Source organism: Mycteria americana, chromosome 9 (genome assembly GCF_035582795.1).
Source record: "Mycteria americana isolate JAX WOST 10 ecotype Jacksonville Zoo and Gardens chromosome 9, USCA_MyAme_1.0, whole genome shotgun sequence".
Classification (NCBI taxonomy): Eukaryota; Metazoa; Chordata; class Aves; order Ciconiiformes; family Ciconiidae; genus Mycteria; species Mycteria americana.
Window position 1 is genome coordinate 22,735,246 of NC_134373.1, and position 21,030 is coordinate 22,756,275.

The 21,030-nt window shown below is 36.0% G+C and overlaps 1 protein-coding gene across 10 annotated transcripts in view; it reads right to left on the minus strand.

Moving 5' to 3' along the window:
- Window positions 1–21,030, minus strand: part of B3GALT1 (beta-1,3-galactosyltransferase 1) — a 225,931-nt gene that overhangs the window by 171,277 nt on the left and 33,624 nt on the right. For 6 of the 10 annotated variants that reach the window (XR_012777093.1, XR_012777092.1, XR_012777091.1 and 3 more), the window contains one exon: window positions 10,840–10,903. The exons of 3 other annotated variants lie outside the window; for them this stretch is intronic. The gene's annotated coding sequence lies outside the window, so the exon portion shown is untranslated. Of the gene's footprint in view, window positions 1–10,839; window positions 10,904–13,571; window positions 13,770–21,030 lie in introns of those variants that run through there. One more of the 10 variants, XM_075511760.1, reaches the window with a different exon arrangement.

Here is a 21,030-nt window from a genome sequence, read left to right on the forward strand (position 1 = left end):
CAAAATAGCCACAGCACAGCAGTTTTCCCTACATGATCTAAACTCCATGCCTAATCTCTACGATTAAAACCTGTTCCATTCCCTGTCATTTCCAAATTCTGCTGTTTAGGCTGAAACTCCCAATGACGGTCCCAGTCTGTGCAAACGCATGTAATTTTCCTGAAGGGCTGCCCAGCCAATGATTACATATTCCTGCCTTTTATAGTTTACAAGAAACAATTTATTAGATAAACCCATAGGTGCCATTTTCTTTATAATTTTGCATATACCGAAGAACAGCCTGCATGCTTCTGTCCATTTGTTCTTCAAGATTATGGTTCTTTAATCATATCTGTGCTTCTAATGAAGCATGTTGCATTACAAAGACTAAAAAACACATTCCATGTATGGAATAAGGCAATTAATTTCATTTTTACATTTTCTACCTAATTGTTATTATGCATATAGAAAAACTTGAAAAAATGGATACCTATAAATACTTAGTTAGGCAGGTGATACCTGCTTATAAAACAGTATAGTTGCCCATGATATATCTATATTTAGTCCTATGAAGTCTTTCATCAATACTAACCTAAATTAATCAGTTTAAAAATGAATAGCTGTGTCTTACTAGAGACCATAATGAATTTCACATCTAAGCACCATTTCTGTATTTCAAAGAAAGGTCAAAAATCCATAGGTATTCTTAGCTATACTGAACTCTCATCTATATATAATGATTCTTAAAATGTTGTGACTTTACATTCATTATGCTGTCATTACAAGCTGTACAAGCTTGTCATTACAAGCTTCTTCTAGCTCCCAAGACCTATACATTCTACTAATGCAGTCAGTATGCATTTATTAGTTAGAAAATAATTTAAATTCCTATTGTGTTTAACAAATAACACAACCTGTAGGGGTTAAAAACCCACTGTCTTTTGCCTCTCAGTTACATTTGTCTGTAGTATACACGCAGTATGCAGAGGCACTCTGTTCATATCAAAGAAAAACATTCCTAGATTTAGAAACCATCAATATGAAATTCTGAGATGGGGATGCACCTTCATGCTCCTATTCATTCATCACCTTTGTCACCTAAATAGTATTCAAAGGTAAATTCAGATTCATTTGTAGTTCTAAACATAACTTCTGTCATAGTTCAGAGACAAGCTGCACTTTTGATCTCTTTACCTTTCAAGTTTCCCTCTCCAGGAAAATTTACACTCTGTGATCCAGCTGAAATTCGTAATTTGTGAGGCACCCTATCCTCGCTGTACTATTATGCTAACAGAGACTTCTTACTGCAATCTCCTTTGAGTGCATGTCAGTCTTGTAATAGTACTTTTTACATTCCCTCTATATGCCAAGATACCCTGTATTGTCCAGCCTACATACCTTGAGCTAGATCTTCCGTGTTACCTAGCTCTCACAAGACACAGATCTTGTAGGTTGCTCTAGGACATTTGGTTTCCTTGTGTTTACATGAATCCCACATTACCATGCAACCTCTGTCGACTAGGATAGCTCTTTTCACACTATTTTTTGCCCTGCCAACTCAAATATCTGCACGCTGACTAGTCAGTCCTTAAGTAGATGTTCACTAAAATTAATGTTTATTTCCAATTCTTGATATTTTTCCTTCTACCTGCCCAGTCATTATTTTTTTAATATCACAAAGTCACAAAACATTTCCTATCTCCAACCACTGATTTGTTTCCAGATTACTTTTCCTAATACCCTCTTTTTTAATTTAGCTCTGCATAGTCAGACGGTAACGTCAAGCACATAAATCAATGTAAATATACTTTAGTTACATCTTATATTACATTGTACAGCTGCATCTTAGCAGAAAAAATGAATAAAACCTATATTTTGAGGAAAGTAATATATTCACAGACAATTGTGAGCAAAGAGATTAAAAGCTATTAAATAAATTATTCACTTTTGTGAAGTATTTGCTCAGCTCTACTAAATGTCGACAAGAAATATTTCTAGTTTTGTACTTAGCAATTTTACATAATGGATATTAGAAGGTGATGAACAGACAAGAGAAAAATCTGGCAAGCAAAATATCCTTTGAAAAATACAGAGAAATGAAATATAGACTTTTTTTGGTATTACTAAAACATCGATTGAATTGCAGGGAGCGTATATTCCTTAGTTCCCTGATCCCTAGTGGAAATCACAGTCCTGAAATCAGTACCAAGTTTTTTCTATGGTATCCACAGGGACTGCAAGATGCTTAGAAATGATTGCTACAGTAACCAGTCTGTAGGTAGCCACTTGCATTCACAGGATGGAAATGGAGGCCCAAGTCCATCACGTCCTAGACATGTTGACACTTAATTCTGTGCTGAAGAAAGGTACCCATTTCCACCAAGAATTCAGAATGCTGAGCATTCCCCCTAAGCTGGGTCTAAGCCAGACATTGTACTTGCTCAAAAAACACCTGAGCAGCTTCATATCAATTAATCCAATGATCAGAGCCATTAAGAAGGAGTTAGAAAAAATAGGTCCAAATTTAGGATTTAGCTCCCTGCCTAATCTCGAGGAGGCTGGAAATGTGTATATTGTATCTGCCAGAATATCAGATTACCAGTGTACTGTAGCGTTAGTATTCTGAAATGGACCTCTGGAAGCTGGTGGACTTTGCATTAATAGCTAAATATCAACTGAAGCAAGAGTTAGAACTTGGTTGTTTCCATGCAAATCCCCCCAAACCTCAGGGTATTTATTATTCTCATCTTCCTTCTGAAAAATACTCAAGCACTTAAGGATTTTATTAGTAGACAATGGGGCAGAGAAACATTTTAGATGTCAGCCTAGCAGGGACACTAGTGAATCCAATGCCTCTTTGAGTCTAATGCTGAGGCTGTGATATGTACCCACAACATGCGGACTTCAGCGCCATTTGGAACAAATTATTGTCACTTGCTCTCGAATAGCCTCCTCTGCCATCGAAAAGCCACCTTGTATCAAACTGCCTTGGTGATGCATATTCAAGCAATGCACGACTGTGGATGACTTTGGTACTCAAACAAACCTGACACACAATTTACATGCACTGCCCCTGTCATGAAATTGTAGCCTAAATCAGTACCATTTTTGGTGTCTCCTGTGAAGCGTCTCTAAACATGAAAATCCACTGAACTTTGATTATTTTAAAAGAACATCAGAATTTGGGTTTAGAATCAGGACTGGTGCAATGGTTAAACTAACAGTTAAAACTCGGGGTGGAAGAAATTAAGACTTTGGATAATTTCTCTTGAGAGGTAAAAGTACAATAACAGCTAGTAAAAAGAAGCAAAGGAAGGCATATAGTTATAAAGACAGAGCTTAACAGGTAGATGTTTTGGGATTTTGGTCTTGTTTTTCAGCTAGCACCATGGAGTATTTCTGTATGGGAAATACATTGCAGTCTTTTTTGGACGGAAGATGTTGAAAGTAGACTAGTAGCAAAGCTGCCAGTATTATTTCTGCAGGTGAATCTTGAGATTGCAGGCTTTCTACAGTGACATTTTCTCATTCTTTTTCATTCCACAAAGTATCCCTGTGCTAAATGAAATAAGGTATAATTACATGAAAAATTAAGATGTATCAGGACACTCTGACATACACATGCTATAAAATGTGGATATTATCAGAAAATTACCACTTAACTAAAGAAAACTTTTATGGATTCTGAGCACCAGTTCTTATTTTACTGGCAGAGATTCTTTTGGCATTCTCACTACTTTTAAATCTTATGTTTATTACAAAACACATAGTCACCAAGTTAATATAAGGGATTACAGTAATCAGTTATATTTAACTGGCATGTTAGTGTTCTAAGTAGCAGTTTATTGTGGATTACTTTTCGAAAATGTAATTTAAATGAGTAATCTCTTTCTTTTATGTCAAAAAGGAATTCAGACTGATTCCATTTTTGCCTTTTGTATTTTTTTAGACAAGTATTTTTGTGAAGAAAACCTCAGCCCCCTACAACCCAGTATCAAAAGCCATTTATTGTTTAGATCTTCATGTACATTATCTAATACTCGAGTGTTAGCAAAATGTAAAAAAATAGATTTTATGTCCTATATCTCTCCCAAGATGAATGAGACAGGCAAATATTTCAGACTTTAGACTGGCCAGGAAGAAGTTACTTGCAACTATTACTAACTCTTCTACCTGAGGTTATTCTTCCCTCTATGGCCTCATTGAACTGTTCTGTTCCAAAACCCTCCAGCTTATTTCCTCGTAGTACTTGTTACACATTTATTGAGTGAAATCATAACACACTGATGCCAGTACCAGATTTGCGAGATGAGCCAAGTTTAAATCAAGACATCTGGGCATCTACCATGATTTTTTCTTCATTGGCGATCTTGAAATCTGTGTATCAGAGTTCCCAAACCAGTTTTCATTTTTCAAGCAACTAAATTCATACCGCACTACTTATCATCTAGCTTGCTTTCTGCAGAACAAGCAATTTTCCAGAGTTAGCAACAATCTTGTACCTAGCTGGCATACATGGTGCTATATTATGTCCAGCCAGCCAAAGCTGTCTCAGTCAAGAAACAGGAAAAAGTCTTCACAGCTACTATACTCCATCAGTTTTTCCAGTGACTTCAAATTATTCTCTTTTAATTAAGTAAATTTACATACATGTTTACCATATGAATGTGTATCATTATCTCATGTTCACTGCTACATGCATTGCTCTACTTTTTATACGATATTTGACAAAATCACTGCTATGTGTATTGTAGGGTTCCTCTTCCTCTAACCAACCTGCCAGCCAATTCTAACTTTCCGTTGTCACCCTCAACAGCTTTATGTGCTAATGTAAAGAAAATGAAAGAAGCTGCTGTTCATCATCAGAGTCCTGATGAGTCTCTCCATAGATAGCAACCTTTCATTTTTAGGCTCTGTTTTAGAATAAATGAGTGACACAGAAGTAACTGTCAATAGTGTAAAGGCAGACCCAAAAACAATCCACAGGAAGGCTTCTGAAGAGAGAGAGTTTGGGTCATGTACAATGTTAGACAAGACAGCGGGGGGTATCTGGATTCCGAGAATCACTCTCACATGAAAACAACATAATTACAGGGCCCAATTTCCCAAAAGACCAAACTCAGCTAGGTCTAGAAATTCTAAAAAGTAGATGCAAAAATTACTAAGACATTTTTGCAGTTGGAGAAGTATTACAAGCTCTAACGGTAGACGTAGCCATTGGATGGCTCTGCAAACTTTCAACAGTAAGCAGAGAAAGCTAGAATTACCTTTTGTTCTGGTAGAGGCTGGTGAATGTCAGCTTGAGGCTTCTGTATTAAGCTACTTTGTCTAATGCTGTTTGTTTTCTAAAAATAACTTTTTATAAAAATAATTTATTTTAGACTGGCAGATCTAAATATGAAGAAACTATACTTGCTTTACCTCTTGTCTTCTGGTATTATATAATGCAAGTAGCATTTGCCACATGCTAGAAGAAAATGTGAAACCTGAATCAATACCTTTTGTTATTACTGATTCTCTAGTATTTTTGTTGCTTACTGTGAGACACAGGAGGACTATGAAATTAAATCTTGCTTTTAATGAAGTGATATTTGATGCTAAATGCTCTCATATCGTTGCAGTATCAGTCACAGTAAGATTTTAATATTTTATTAACAAAATTAGGTAAATGAGGAATGTAATTAAAATGCTATTCTCAACCTCTAAAATAATTTAAGAAATTAGACAAGCAATGGATTGGTTCACATACTTTACAGTAAACATTGAAAAAAATAACATTACTGTCTCCCACTTGAAGAGTAAGTCAGCTGATTTCAATGTGATTTAACCCTCCATAGTTACATAGTTACATAGAATACAGCATTGCTTTCTTTTGGGGGGCACTGTAGGTTAAAGTTTAGTCTCTTTAAACCAAGCTAAAAAAGACAGTTTCAATCCGTTCAAATGACATACAGCTGAAGTTCTCAACTTTATCTCTACTGAGGCCTCCTTTTTCAGCTTGAGAGGTCTTGCCTCTCCAGTCAAGCGAAGAACTCCACTCCCCTTTGAAATATGGAAAGTATAAAATCACCCTAATGCCCTCACACTCATTTACCACTCCATCAAGCATTACGGCTCTTTGGACTAAAAGCCTTTGAGACATGATGGGGGTTTTTTTGCTGTTTCCAGTTAGCCAATTAGCCTCTAGTTTAGATTAAACACAGTTGAGTGCATATCCAACAACTAGAGGGAGCTCAACTCTTTGGAAGACCTCTTCTTTCAGCCTAACTTACAGCTGTTCGAGAATTCAGTTTTGCTGATTATTAGATTTATGACTCCACGTCATAAAGTCCACGGTGAACAGAATTGTTACACTTAGTGCCAAACAGAGGACATAGAAGTGTCAGTGATTTTTTCACTTCCCTGCTAATTCACCTGAAGAAATAATTCTGATAACCAGGAGCTGGCAGTGTTACACTCAGTAGGCACTCTGAGAGCTACATACTACCTTGGAAATGTATGTAGAAAAGTGATTTATCCACCATAGGGGTCCACTCTTTGTTATAAAATAAAATAACATGTAATAGACTATTTCTTTTAAATTAACATTATTTTGTTAGTTTGCAGAAATCATGGTCTCTTTCAAGCTTGTAAAATGTATCACCTCTGTAGTATTAGAAATTGGTACTATAAGAACACGTGAATCATAAAGAACATAATATAAATAAAGATCACACTAAATAAATACTAATGTATTATAACATAAAATAGTATGTAATTAGCATGTGAATTCCAGCAATATGTTTTAGACTTGCATTTGCATTGTTTTCAGAATAAAGTCTACAAAGTACAAACTTTTCTTTAGCTCTACATTACCCTAAAACTGCCAGTGTACATACATAGAAGTTGCTACCTGTTATTTGTTATCTAGATTTTGTCTTAAAAAATAGGTCCTGAGACAGGGCAATAGTCTCAGGCAACAACTCAGCATTCTAAAAGGGCAGCAGTTAATAAAAGTAAGACTATCTGGCTCTTTATATATGCATATATCCATACAAAATACATTACATATACATATGTATATTATATGTATGTGTACATATATATGCAAGTCTTATGAGGAGCGCCCGAGGGAACTGGGGTTGTTTAGCCTGAAGAAAAGGAGGCTGAGGGGAGACCTTATCGCTCTCTACAACTACCTGAAAGGAGGGTGTAGCACGGTGGGGGTCGGTCTCTTCTCCCAAGTAAGAAGCTATAGGACAAGAGGAAATGACCTCAAGTTGTGCCAGGGGAGGTTTAGATTGGATATTAGGAAAAATTTCTTCCCTGAAAGGGTTGTCAAGCATTGGAACAGGCTGCCCAGGGAAGTGCTTGAGTCACCATCCCCTGGTGGTATATAAGACAAGTAGATGTGGTGCTTAGGGACATGGTTTAGTGGTGGACTTGGCAGTGCTAGGTTAATGGTTGTCCTTGATGATCTTAAAGGTCTTTTCCAACCTAAATAATTCTATGATTCTATACACATATACATATAATATGTATAATATATATATAAAAAAATTAAAAATACACTATTTAAAGATTCTCTTTAATAGAAAACTTTGCTACTTCCAGGGGAGTCAAAAACTTCTCCATCCTACTCACAGGGAAGGCAGACCAGCATAGGAGTTGACCTATATGAATAGACAGGAATAGAAGGATAACCTATATAGCAGGTATCCACATTTCATTGAGAATTAAGAATGTGAGTCATTACCACCTTGTTACCTCCCCGTTTCTTCTTGAGTCTTCCCATTGACCATGCTTTACTTGAGAGCTCTCTATTGCTTTCCCTCATTCTCCCTCCCCCTTTTTCCCCCTTTGAACTTTTCTGTCTGCTGCTTCTCTTTGACTTCAGTTTTCCTTATAGGATTCAGAATGGTAGCAGTGAACTTTTAACCACTGACATTCAAACAGGATCACAACGATGTCAAAGGAGTTCACACCTCCCTACCAGTATGTGTTTATAGAAAATGACTTGACTTCTGGTTTCTCAAAATGTAAATGCTTTTTACAGAGGGAGAAATATGTCATAAAAAGGAGATACTAAAGAAAGCAAGAGGCTTTACCCTCCCCCCCTTACTTCTTATGCAGTTCACAGAAGGTGCTACATTTCATTTCATTCTAAAACTGCTCAGGCTTTGGTTTAAAAAGACCAGGAATATGAAATCTGGTGTGTCCTGTCCTCTTTGGGTCATCCAGGGGTGATCTGGGATTTTCACAGATGTTATCTGTGGAATAACTAAGGAATACTGAGCACTGTATATTAAATTAGTATTAGTGTCAAAATAAGAAAAAAGAAAAACCAAAACAAACCCCCCACCAGATTCCCCCTTTCCCCAATTGTTCTGTCAAGTCAAAAGTAATGGTTGCCTGCTTGGTAATGTGTCTTATGTCATTCATAATCAGTTGTATATAGACCTTTCCAAACAAATTAAATAGGACCTTGAGAACTGTGTATATATGTAATCTTTCTATTCATACAATTGCATTAAAGGATGAAAGAGAAAAAATCACATTTCTCTTGCAAATGACGATGAAGTTATCCAACGTAAGAAAGTTCCTAAAGGGTCAAAGGATGTACATAATGCGGCTTCTTTCTGACATTTTAACAGGAGGATATTTCAGTAATCAACCAGCTCCAAGGCATCTGAGCTCCTCATATACAACCCTAAACTGTTGGTGTGTTAATTTAAGATAGCACTATTGTCACCATCATATTCAGGTACCATTAAGAACCGCATTTTCAGGCAACTGTGAGATTTTTAAAGAAATGCCATCAAAAAGATGAACAAAATCTCTCCTTCTTGTCCGGATGTGAGAATGCTGAAATTCCATTTCATTTGCCCTCTCAGAGGTTTTGATTGTCCTTTCCACAGCTTGACCTCACCTTGTTCTTTTCCTTACAAATTTATCTTCTCACGTAGACACTATAAAACATAGCCATATTGGTAACATTACCCTAAGGATCAATTTACGTTTACTTAATTTGCATGTAACAGAATATCTATGAATATTCAGTCAGACCACTTATTTCACTGAATAATGAATTATTTATCCATTCATAAACACAATGTTGCATTAATCATGGCTGGACCTATTTTTGCAGTGTACGAGTGATTTTTTTTCAACTCTTACAAGTTTCTTAAAATAAAAGAATTTAATTGATAACACTTAATTCAGGTAGTTACAACTTATAAACACAGAACTTCAGCTCTACTTTAATAATTATGGGATGGCATGCAGACTGCTTCAGATCTTTTTATGGTATAAGTGTCACTTACTCATCATTCAGCCAAAAACTATTCAAATGAGGAATATTCTTTTTCTGTTGTTGACCTGAACATATTTAAAACATTTTCTGGTTAAGATCTTAAAGGATGAAAACAAAGAAAAAAAGACTAAAACAAAAAGAAGGAGCCAAAATGGCAAATGTTCTTGCCTACTGACATGAAGTCCACAAACGGGACTATTAGGAGATGATAACTAATAACAAAGAATGAGTAGAAATACAATGAATAATGAACACAGGAGACTGGGGAATAAAGATGTGAAGAACTTCCCAAACAAGCACTCTAGGTAACTTTCTTGTAAATCACAATTTAAAAGTTCCAAATAGTTGCCAGTACTTTCTGCCTTTGTGTAAGTAGCAGAGACTTGTGGAAATAACACTGTTCTAATTCAGCACAGAAAAAAATCATAAATTTGTTCAGTTGACACCCCTGGCATAACACAGAGTTAACTGATTACATATGCCATCTTTCCCCTAGTTTGTTAGTAGGACACTACAAGAGAAGTAACAATCTCTTTGACTTACACAGTTTTTGAGTGTGCTCTGCGTATGAATCATAGCGCAAGTCTGAACAATACCACCAGCTGGTGCAAACGTATGGACAATGGCAGGTAGCACTAAATTGTTCAGGTTTCAAATTAGAAGAAAGACTGATGCTGCTGCTTTCATCTTCTCTCTACACTCATTTTTCAGCGATTTCATGGAACTATGTTCATGCCTTTACAAAACTAATTCTCAGAAGTTCAGGAACTTCATTAATTATTTATTTTAGCAGCTTAAAATTAGTGCAAATGTTGACAAGATATTGAATATTAAAATTTCTGAAGCTTTTCCTTATTTGTATTATTTCAATAGCTGCTTTACAGGTTCTACATTATATTCTGATCCCCCTATCTCCTGGAAGACAGCATACTTTCTTAAATAAGTTTATTCAGCATGTCAACTATTTAGAATTGATGAACTTCATACACTCTTCATTAATTCATATAACTTTCTCCTTGTATTTCTCTCCCCCCCCCCCCCCCCCGCAATCCATTTATAAGAGCTTTTATTCCCATACTGCCAACTGGGAAAACCTTTAATGAGTTGAAAGCTGTAGTAAGAGGTTTCCTGTTTTGTATCAACATCTCTAGAATATTCTTTGTTTGATGAGTACAAGGACAGACCTAAAGAACAGCGACTCAAATCTCTGGCACTAAACTTTCAGGTTTTACAACTGGATTTTACAAAATCCAGTACTACCTACCAGCCTTGAATGATGCTGCAGCTGTCGCTCTGAGAAATACAGAGTTGAGACATAGGAGTTTAGATAATGAAGATCAGGCACGTATTCTCCAAATATTCATAAGGAGGACAGTGTAACTCAGTAACCTTCAAGAGTTACCACTGGATTTCCTGATGCTACTCATGTCTAGTCTAGAGTCTAGCCTAGTATCAGTACTGCAGCACCACAAAATCAAATTGAAGGAAGAATTTATTTGAGAGGAACAACCTGCACAAGGGAATTCAGCCTTCTTTCTTAATAAATCTAATGATTCGTTCTACCTGACCTTTGCCTTTTGTTGCTTAGTTTCTCTTTCACGTGCTTTCCCCCATCACCAAGTCTTCTGCATCCTGAAATAACAGTTTAAATTAATCTAGAGTTTAAAAAGTTATATGAAACAGAAATCAGCTAAGGAGGGCACTTCTCTTTGCTTTTTAAATTATTTCCCATAATTTTCTAGCAGCAGAAAAACCTTGATTTTCTAGTAGTCTCTACTTCTCCATGGAGGAATTTGATAGCTCAAACTCCAGCAGAGTCAAACCACCTCTGCTCCAATGGTACCAGTTTTACACCTGAATTCTTATCAGTCATCCTAAGAGTCATCCTGCAATTATCTCATAAAGATTAAATTACTAATACTAATGAAATACTAATTAAAATCACTTCTGTTACACTTGAAGACAGAGGAAAAACCCCTGTGGATGGCAAATAAAATGCCAGCTGGTCAATGAAATCTTGTAAAACCTATTTTAAATATTATCCCACCAGAGGAAAATCAATCTAACACTGATTACATATTACAAATGAGGGCTGAGTTTTTTTAAACATAATTTTTGTGTTTCCCATGAACAGTGATTATGATCACAAGGCTGCTATATACAGTTCACTGAAATCTTCATAGCATAATGGGCAAATAATGATGGACTTTTATTATTTATTTTATAGAAAAATAAGTTTGTTGATCAATTTTTGCAAGGTATGTGCAATAGTAAGAGAGAAATTATGGCTAGATGCACCATATAAACTCTTCAGGACTCTAAATGAAAATTAAAACTGTGATAGGAAAGTAACATTTTGAAAAAAATATCTTTTTGCTTCTCTTTTTGGAGCATTGGCTATTCAAAGACAGAAAAAGGCCATTTTCAGTAATGAAACTAGAAAATATATTGTGCCTAATATGACCTACTCTTTGCACTAAAAAAATCAATAATATTAAGAAGCAGCATAAATCACTATTGATTTTTTTTATAATTGTATTAATAGCTCTATAAAATATGTAGTGAAACTTTTCTTTAAAGCACATCCAGCGTAGTTTAGTCACAGGACTCACTTTTAGCTTTATCTGAAAAACAGGACTAGTATTTCATTTACACAACAGTAGTTTGAAATAGAGGCAAACAGGGATGCTTAGAGATTTAAGCTGAATGTTATTAAAATACATTATTACTAGTGAATGATAACAGCTACGTTCTTTCCAGAGATATGAGCCTGAAACTTTCATGCCTGACCTAATTTAGTAGTATTTCATGGAATGAATCTTAAAAAAAAAAAAATAATTTTTGTAAATTTGCTGCTCGTGTTAGAAACCTCAAGAGTTCTCATTAACAGAAAATTACATTCATGCGATCAAGAAAGCTTTTGTCATCCTGCAGATGAAATAAGTCTGTGTGGAGTCATGAACTAATTTGAAACTATTTGAAAAAGCAGCTAAAACAAAAAGGGGCTTTCTTCTGATGAGTTCTTACTAAAAAAAGGAATATCACCAAGGAAACTGATTATTCATGTGAATAGATAATTTCTATGAAAAAACTGCAGCTATCAAAAAGTTCCAGACTTGTCACCGAATGTGGTCCATAGGTGCCTGAAGCAGAACTAGTCCCCTTGCTGCATGGTATTGATTTGACACACTTGCAACTAGCTCTCATAGCAGTCATTTGAATGCTTCCAGATGCAGTGAAGTCCTCTTAATTTGTACACGTGAGTGGAAAGCTGCATTTTTTTTCTATTATTAAAAGCAGGTTGGCATATCATGAGGTGCTGTAGAGTCAAGCTGATTTCCTGATCTGCTGAAAAGTTAACTACTATTAGTAATATATACAAATGTATATAATTTATATATTTTTTATTTATGTATATATCTTTGGAAATATATACTTTTTATATATACACATTGTTCATATATCTGTAAAAATATATGAGACAGACTTCTGCATAAGGGTAACTCATTCTCCATATATATTGCTGGCATATACAGCTGTAACTGTATCTACTTGTTGATCAAGGTTGTTGAGAAAGTGGTTAAGACTGTAAGCTGCTGGTGAAGTCTGTTACACACCGGTTATCTCAAGTTAAAAGAAGGGCAGGGAGAGGGAGAAGAGATGTTTTTGTGGCTGGTTGGTTTTAATTTTGTGATGTTTCTAAAAAGTAAATCCTTCCAATCCTATCACAAGCTACTACTAGCCAGCAAAAAGTAGTTTTAACTGGTACCTGAAACCCCAAACTGCTATCTTCTCAAACAAGCCATAATTTTATGTAATGAGGTAATAGCAATCAATTCCCTTCCCATCACCTTATTTGCACAAAGAATAATTATTGTCTCCCTTACGGACACTTGCTGCAAAAATATGTCCAGTACATCCTAAATCAATGGTATTACTGCTACCTTCCCAGTAGGCTTTGGACAGATTTATTCTACCATAATCTGTTAAACGTTAAGCATTCCTTTAGCATGTGTATTTTACTGATATTGTTAAATCTGTGCTTCTTACTGAAAGCTTACTGAATTCTTTTACTTTTTCAGATCATTCTGTGTGTCTATTCTTCTAAGATATTCAAGACGAATCTTATGATAACTTTTAAGGAAAAACATCTATAGTCTTTATTGAGTAAGAACTGCAGAGTCAAACCTCATATTTGATTAACCTTAATGCTTCCAAAACTGGAAGCACTTTGGCATGCCCATTGTGCTGAACATCCCTGTCTAAATTATACATTTGTAAATATTTCATTATTGCTTACCATTATTTCTAATGTCCTTCATACAGCTGATGCCAGTTGGTTTCAAGAACAACAGAATGCCCCGGGGTTGCAGGGAGTAATAGCGGTGGTTCAGGAGGTGGTACTCTGCTCACTGACTCCACGCTCAGCTAAGGTCTTTGCTCAGCAGGGGACACTGGGTTCTCACAGGTGCATGCTCCTAAATACCAAACTAGTGTCCTACCTACTTCACACAAAATATGCAGCTGCTATAACAGATGGTGACCCAGTAAAAAGGTTAGAAGAAAAAATCCAAAATAATGATGTTGGTTGAAAAATACACTACTCAAGTCAGGAGAAGGTGGAACTGCTTTGCAATGGCAGTTGAGTTTCTGAATAACTACTGATAATCTGAAATACCAGCAGAAGTTGAGGCAAATTACTATTTAATGTTTCTAAGTGCAGCAAAATTAAAATCTGTGCATTTAAGAAGTTTACTTTTAGATAACATCAGTGCTAGTCTAGCCTAATCTAGATTGTGATGTAGTCAGTTTACATCCCTCTAACAAGGATGTCATTAAGAAAACAATTTTTCCTCCCCTTTCTTTTCTCCGATACATGGTATCTGCTGATTCATTACAGGTAGATTAGGTCCCCATCACTGCAGTGACTGGAGGCAGCAGACGTGCCCAACAAATAGATGTAAACTAAGAATATGCTATGTCTGACAGAAAACAAAGCAGTTCTGCAAAAACAAGCAGTTCTGCAAACTGCAAATCTTAGGAGCCCTACTATATTCTGGATTTACATTTGTAATATCTCTCCCCTTGCATGGACTCGGTAGCAATATAGTCAAATTCATACTGCATCTTTTCACTCAGTGGTGATCCTAACAGTTATCTTTCTCCATTACAAAAATACTTCTTTCCCTGAAATTTGAGGTCTGTAGTCATGTTTGCTGCCATGATTCTCATGGCTCTCCTCCTACCTTTAGGTTTAGCTGAAATTGAAGGGATCAAAAGGCAAGGTCAGCTGAAGGTAGGTCTCCTTTTCCTACCACAGTTTTTAATTACATAGCAATTAAAAATATTCTAATGTACAAAAAGACAGGCAATATTATCTGTGTGTGCTGGGATGCCAGCAAATGATAAAGCTAACAAAAATAGAATTAGAGTTGACTTAACAAATTTTTGGTGCTATCTATTTGTTTAGTTTTTGTAACGTTTTCTTTTTCACATGCCTCATTTTCAATGCTGGAGAAAAGTATTATGCCTTACTTCCTAGGCTGGTTCTGCTTGTCACTTAAGACTAACGCATTGGCACAAAGGAACTAAACCTTCTTTGGGACAAGATTCCAGCTACCCAGACATGTGACGGTTGTCCAGTCATTATTCTCAGGTGTTGCTTCCTGGCGTAGTTCCCCTTTCTGTTTATGTAGAACGGGACTTTTTTCTTTTTGCAAGTTCTGAAGATTACTTCAATGATGAATGAGTAAGCTCCTCCTTATTTCAGAGGAATTAAATACTTACTGAGGAATTAAATACTTACTGTCTACTGACTGTAGACAATATCTCTGAAGTCACTTGCTAAAAATTTCTGTAAATAAGAAAGAATTGTGCATGCATTGTGTGCAGCCTGGTTTTGTATGTAAGTGCCTGGGTTATGGATACTACGGGCAGAGAAAAAAATTGGTATAGACCAGGCCAGCTCAGGTCCAGCAAGGTGACACCGGCTCTGGAGTGCTGCCAGAATGTGCCTTCTAGAGATGCCAAACAGGAGACAACATGTGTAGTAATGTGCTGAAATGAAGCTAGTTTGAGCATGCCTGCCATGCCCTGCCAGCACTTCTGGTTCCAAAATGTCTTACTGGGTCAGGCAGACCCAGATGCAGCACCTGAACTGGCTCCATGTGTTTGTGCAGTGTGCACATTGAGCAGTTCTGGGAGAGCCGGTCACAGGTGGCACACCGAGCTTCAGAAGCAGTAGAATTAAATTCTTCCTCAGTCTGGGAAAGAGAGCTTCTTCCAGTCTGTTTTCATTGCAGATAATGGCGTGTGGACTTGATTTTAATGCTTCAGAAAATCTTTTTTCCCCTTACTGGAAACACTATAAATAATATTATATTGTGTTTAGCAAACTTGGATATGCAAAGCCCGCCAGTTCCAAAATGAGATAACTAGCGCACAATAGACATAAAGAACTTTTCCAAAATTTTCCATAAAAGGCAATTTAATAATGTAGGCATCTGTGACTTTCTTTGAGAAATACGTTTATCTTTGAAAATGACACTAAAATGCAACTGAGAAGCACTTTAGACAAATATTCTCTTCTATTCTTCTTTCTTTAGATTGACATGGGCTTTACAGGAACAACATTTGTTTTACAAGACATGAAACTCTGAAAGGCCTTCCGATTTGCTTGTACTACATTTAACTTCATAGTGAATACTCATGTTTTTAGCTTTTAACATTTTCTTTTCCCTCACCTGCATTAGAAATACTTGCTATTTGTATTAGGTATAAAAAATACTTGGCTACATCACCTTCACACCTGTGTTTCTTAAAGACAAAGACTTACAGTCTCTTTCCACATTTTGTTGTGTTTATTTTGAGAGACAACATGATTTATCTTTAAATGGGGATTGACTCCAGGTTACTGAAAGCTCTGTATGGGCACTATGGAAAAAATATGTCCCACATGTTTAAAAAAAAACCAACCATATTCCATACGCATAGTTTACATTCATATTCACCTGTCCCTCTTTTCACTGTCATTCATTCTTCCTATGTTAAAGATCTGATGAACTCAGTCCTTATTCTTTCAACTTGTTTTAAAATAATCTTTTATAACTTTAGCATCAGTGACAGTCATGTATTTCTTGTCTTGTGCACTTATTTGAATTTATTCAGCTTTTTATCTACTTATTCATGTTTTCCTCTTCAGAAAATGCCATCAAGTATCCAAAAAATGAAATTATATGAATTACACATGTTCTGTTTCTAGAAATGTGTAGGTATCACAAAGCAATTAACATGTAGCTATTCTAGCCTGTAAAACTCTTTCATACTATAAAAAGTCCAGGTGCTACAGAAATCAATGGGGAAACTCACATTAATGAGATAGGATTTCACTGTTAACTTGCTCTAAAAGAGAAATGCCAGTTTAGTAGTTCACTGATGATGGGCTACTGTACAGTGCAGTGACCAAAGATCAATATGCCAAGCTACTAGAAGAAAAAGTCATTGTAAATCTATGTGGTGCATTGCTGAGACAATGTTTTTTATAGAACAAACAAGTTTTCCCACACTTCCTCTCAAAAGTAAATTCAGTGTTTATGAAGAATGAATTGTACTGGTTCAAAATGTCTGCAGGCTGTCCTGACCAGCCTTGTCAAGTCCAGACTTACAGATTTCATCAGTAAGGGTCAGAGACATTATGTAAAGCTGAGGAGGAAAGGAAGCTAGACAAGACCCCTCTTACAAATTAGCTTAAAACATGTACAGAAATTACTAATAGGCTGCTAAGCCATTGTCTCACCACAGATGCCTTGCCTTCTTCCTCAGCCATGGCTGAACACATAGGTCTTAACCAGACCACTATACGAAATGGCAATGGTCCTGTGCACTCCCTACTTGAAATATAATTGGACAGAATTAGCATGGAATTAAGAAAAATAAATCTAGCTCTCATAAGTTTCTTCAAAAGACTTTCTCCCACAATGATCAGTATTGTGTAGAAATATATATAGTATCTCAACAAATTGTGAGACCTAATTTATAGCCTTAAAATATAAAAAATAAAAATATGCTTTCATATTATTCTGATTTTACATAATTGAGCACAGCCTGTTCTGGTAGAAAAGAACAGCTGTCTGAAATAACTTCATGTTACATCTCCAATGGCATATATTTTTCGATGTACAGATCATTGTATGCAATTACATTTTACACTCTGTAAAACAGCTAATTTAGTTGTCCTTTTTTTTCTTTTTTTCTTTTTCCTTCTAATTCTCTCCCTCCACTTTCTGAAGAATAAACTGAAATACAGAATGGATAAGATAAAGACTTTGCAACTGTTTTTAACAATCTTAAATGTGGATCATCTACACCTCCCAACTGTATTGCTACAAATTTTGCTCAAACATTAAAACACTCTCCTGTACCACATAAAGGCATTTCAAACTTTTCTGTTAGAAAAAATGCAATCAAATGGAGTCAGTGCATTGGTCCAGTTAAATTGACTGTTCATTTAAAACTCCAGGGAGTCACATATTTCTCAAAATTTGTACTAAAAGCATGTCCCTGAAAGTCTTTTTCCCCCTATAGCTTTTATTTTCACCCAAAGCACAGTGAGTTACAGCTTTATAGATCCCCTCTAATTCCTCTAATTTAACTCTTCTCGGGACTTGCCCTTCTGGTCTGCCAACAGAGCAAGTCCCTTTGCTCCTAAGTCAGTGCACGTGCTGTACTGCACCGAAAAGAGGCCTGTACCAAAACTGCAAAGTGACTGCAGATTTTCTGCATTTCATGCACTTCAGTCTATGCCCAAGTAGTAAAATCTTTCTATACTGCCACCGTGGGTGGTCTTTTAAGAAGTAGGCATAACGGAGTATAACAAATAATGTTTCATACAAAAGAAGATAAAGTAATTTATTTGTAAATTTTTACAGAACCTTAATTAGACTAGCTAATTAATGCTTCTAGAGCATGTCGATTCTGCCTTTCTCAAGCAGGAGAAATGAGAGATCCTCTAGGTCTCCTCGAAAATCTGGGCCATTACTCAAATTACTTTAATTCCAATGAGATTTTGGCTTGAAATCACACTTCCCCCCTCCCCACCCCAGTCCTGCAGTGAGTCCCATAAGGTAGGTACACAGAATAATATGAAAGGATTTAAACAAACTTGCTTTGATTTTTCAGTGCTCAGCACCCAGAAGGACAATCACGGTTAAATGGAGATGCAAATATTGTACAGTTCTTACTATCAAGCTATTTCAGTGTGGCACCATAGCTGGTCAGTTTTGAAATATTATATAGCATTCTTGCATTTGCAAGAAACGGGGGAGGTGTGGGGGGGAGGATGTTGTCTTTAAGCATTCCGTATAGGTTTGCTAATCTACAGAAAAACACATGTAGGTTAGTTTTCACTACAGCTAGTAAAACAAATAAAACTTCTGGGCACAGTGTACGGAACATGCAAATAAACATGCAAACAGTTCTGGGATTTCTGCAATTGTGTGTTTATATAGTGAGTAAAAAAGGAAGTAGTAAACAAGGAAGCTTGTTTCCAGTAGGGGCTGTATGACCAATTTTATACAATTCCAGCATTTTAAAGGCAACTGCAATATAGAAAAATGAATAAATGGAGTGTTGTGGAAGGAGTCTACCTGTTTCATCTGTTGAGCGCCATTTCAAAAATGCAGGTTTCTACTGTTCTTTCAGTAGGTGGGAGAGTGTTTTCTTTTCAACAGTAGACTTGCAAGTTTCAGTGCCAAAAAACTTTAGTAAAATGTCAGCCTTTGCTACAAACAATATGCAAGCAAAATATGCTTTCCATTTGTAGATTAAAATACCCGTCAAATACAAAGGAAAACCAAAACAACCTAGTCTTGTAACAGATGCAAAAGGCTTCTAGGCAGACTTCATACAATTTTTACAAGCATGAAGAATGAATGGCTATCCATGTATAGCCAAGCATTTATAAGAAAACTTTCTGAAATAAATCCTTTACTGAAAAATAAAAATATTGTACAAATCAGCTGTAAAGAAATTCAGAAGGGGGTTCTGTGGATGAAAGCATAATGCTTTATTTTCAGACTATCATCTTCCATAAATTTAAGTGCTCAATATTGTACCAGCCAGGTGTCAGAAATGAAAAGTGAACCTGCCAGGAGAGATGTTTTCCATTTCTTAACCACCATCCTGGTCCGTGACAGAATTGATTGGCTTTTTCACATATACTGCTACTACTGGCAGAGATAAAATATTATCTCTCTTTAAATAACTATCTTTACACCAAATTTGTTCACTTCAAGTGAGTTCAGTATGATAAATACTTTGATTTTTAAAAAGATAAATGAAATAATCTAAATCCTCAGTACTATTAAGTTCTTTTTTGAGAATACTAGAATACAGTTTTCACAAAGGGCTTGCTTTATAATTTAAGCATAATATAAGCACAATGTGCAGTAGATTTTTCTTTTGTCTCGGTGGTACTTGACCTTTACTTCACTGAATGGATATCTTAATCTATTAGGTACTGTATGCAGTTTCCTATGATGAGAACTTGAGTTCAGACTGACTGGATTGCCTTTCACTATGGTTTAAGGTGTTAGTAGACTCAAGAAGACTGTTCCACTGTCAAAACACTGATATAAAAAGAATTCATCAGTGACTGGTCACTTTTTAGTAGTCTGTTCTATGGTGTAGCATTTCCTATGATCTATGAATTATGAGATCAATTTGCATCACAAAAGCATAACAGTTACAGGAAAGTCTTGTTACCAAAACTGATTTTTTTCATCCCCTTCTTAAAACTCTAAATAACATCAACTATTGCAAAGGAAGGCAAAAGCTTTGCTTTGAATCACAGTCCAGTTATTTTTTTCTTCTGTTGTGTTTCTCCCTGCTGGCCAGCCCATGCTGATCCCAGAATGAGACTTTCATACAAAGGTCAGTATTGCAAGGTGACGGATCTGCCATTAGACACATGAAGACTTAATTGAGCAATCATCCAGGTCAAAGGGAGTATTTTTTCATTATTTTAATAGACTTTAGGTAAGGTTCTTAATTGGGAATAGGTTGCCTCAAGAGTTAGATTGTTCTCAGAAGTGAACTTGTTAAAATCTTCCGAAGACAAACTTCTCAAATCTCCTTTGCCATGTGTTCAGTTTTTTAATTAATTCTTCTTGAATGTGTCTGCATAATTTGGTCATATGTTGGCACTGAGAGGTTGTGATTTTCCTCCTGCTCTGCTTTATCACTAAAATAATAATACACAAAAAGCATATCACTGATCCAAAGTCATCCATCTCTGTGTCTTTAGTAGCTTTGCAATGAGTAGGCAATTTTGCAGCTTTCACTGCAAAAAGCCACATTTTGATCAGGAAGCCTTTGGAAATCCTCTGAACTCCAAGTTCAGAAAATGCACGTTCTTAACACTGCACATTGCATTTGAACAAAGATAGCTCAGTGAATAATAGAGGAAAACACTGCTACTAGGATACCCAAGTTTGCTATGGTTGTGTTTCCTTCTTTCATGACCTCAGTGTTCTCTTAAGGTAATAACTATGTGAATAGGAAAGAAGTGTTATCCTGATTGTAAAAAAATCAAAATGACAAGTTACAAGGGCATTTTTCTACATGTCTTGATAGATATTTTAAAACAATACCAGAGGACTACTAATGATTTTTCTGGCTAAAAAGACTTCCATCACCCTCGAAACATTTTCTCATCTTCCATTATGATGCTTTTCCACAGTAGGCTGGCAAGATGAAGGTGT